Raw genomic sequence first — 1,857 nt, forward strand, 5'->3', positions numbered from 1 at the left:
CTAATTTTCGAAAATACATCCTTCTTTTTCAAAAATTCTTTTTAATTAATTAATTGCTTTAAATTTTAATTTTAATTTTATCTTCCCTTTTATTTTCGAAAATCATTAACTCCTTTTCAAAATTAATTTTCGAATTCTCTCTCTCATCTTCTTCTATTCATTTATTCATTTACTAACACTTCTCTTCACCTCTCTTCATCTCCAATCACTGCCTCTATCCTTACCCTTGTGTTTGGATTCTCCTTTCTTTATTCTTTTCTTCTTCTACTAATAATAAGGATCCTCTCTTCTTTTCTTGTTCTCTTCTCTTTCATATGAGCAAGAACAAGGAAAAAAGCACTCTTGTTGAAGCTGGTCCTGAACCTGAAAGGACTCTGAAAAGGAAACTAAGAGAAGCTAAATTACAACAATCCAGAGGCAACTTTTCTGAAATTTTCGAACAAGAGAAGGAGATGGCAGCCGAACCCAACAACGATAATGCAAGGAGGATGCTTGTTGATTTTACTAAACCCACGTCCAATTTTGATGGAAGAAGCATCTAAATTCCTGCCATTGGAGCAAATAATTTTGAGCTGAAACCTCAATTAGTTGCTCTAATGCAACAAAACTACAAGTTTCATGGACTTCCATCAGAAGATCTCTATCAGTTTTTAACTGAGTTCTTGCAGATCTGTGAGACTGTTAAGATGAATGGAGTAGATCCTAAAGTCTACAGGCTCATGCTTTTCCCTTTTGCTGTAAGAGACAGAGCTAGAACATGGTTGGACTCACAACCTAAAGATAGCCTGGACTCCTGGGATAAGCTGGTCACGGCCTTCTTGGATAAATTCTTTCATCCTCAAAAGCTGAGCAAGCTTAGAGTGGATGTTCAGACTTTCAAGCAAAAAGATGGTGAATCCTTCTATGAAGCTTGGGAAAGATACAAGCAGATGACCAAAAAATATCCTTCTGACATGTTTTCAGAGTGGACCATATTAGACATATTCTATTATGGTCTCTCTGAGTTTTCCAAGATGTCATTGGACCACTTTGCAGGTAGATCCATTCACCTAAAGAAAACGCCTGCAGAAGCTCAGGAACTTATTGACATGGTTGCAAATAACCAATTCATGTATACTTCTAAGAGGAATTTCGTGAATAATGGGACGCTTCAGAGGAAGGGAGTTCTTGAAATTGATGCTCTGAATGCCATATTGGCTCAGAACAAAGTGTTGACTCAGCAAGTCAACATGATTTCTGAAAGTCTGAATGGATGGCAAAATGCATCCAACAGTACTAAAGAGGCATCTTCTGAAGAAGAAGCTTACGATCCTGAGATGGGTGAACCTTATGGAAACACCTATAATTCATCATGGAGAAATCATCCAAATTTCTCATGGAATGATCAACAAAAGCCTCAACAAGGCTTTAATAATGGTGGAAGAAATAGGCTCAACAATATCAAGCCTTATCCATCATCTTCTCAGCAATAGACAGAGAATTATGAACAGAATACCTCTAACTTAGCAAACTTAGTCTCTGATCTGTCTAAGGCCACTTTAAGTTTCATGAATGAAACAAGGTCCTCCATCAGAAATCTGGAGGCACAAGTGGGCCAGCTGAGTAAGAAAATCACTGAAACCCCTCCTAGTACTCTCCCAAGTAATACTTAAGAAAATCCAAAAAAGAGAGTGCAAGGCCATTGATATAATCAATATGGCCGAATGCAAGGAGGAGGGAGAGGACGCGAATCCCAATGAGGAAGATCTCATGGGACGTCTCTCAAGCAGGAAGGAGTTCCCTATTGAGGATCCAAAGGAATCTGAGGCTCGTATAGAGACCATAGAGATTCCATTAAATCTCCTTCTGCCATTCATG

General features: G+C 38.3%; 1 non-coding gene across 1 annotated transcript; it reads right to left on the reverse strand.

Annotated features, from left to right (window-relative positions):
- Positions 1-851: 851 nt before the first annotated feature.
- LOC127746183 (small nucleolar RNA R71) lies at positions 852-955 on the reverse strand. Its single transcript, XR_008007803.1, has one exon. It is a non-coding gene; the product is annotated as a small nucleolar RNA R71 (small nucleolar RNA).
- Between the last annotated feature and the right edge of the window lie 902 nt (positions 956-1,857).

Source organism: Arachis duranensis, chromosome 3 (genome assembly GCF_000817695.3).
Source record: "Arachis duranensis cultivar V14167 chromosome 3, aradu.V14167.gnm2.J7QH, whole genome shotgun sequence".
Taxonomy (NCBI): Eukaryota; Viridiplantae; Streptophyta; class Magnoliopsida; order Fabales; family Fabaceae; genus Arachis; species Arachis duranensis.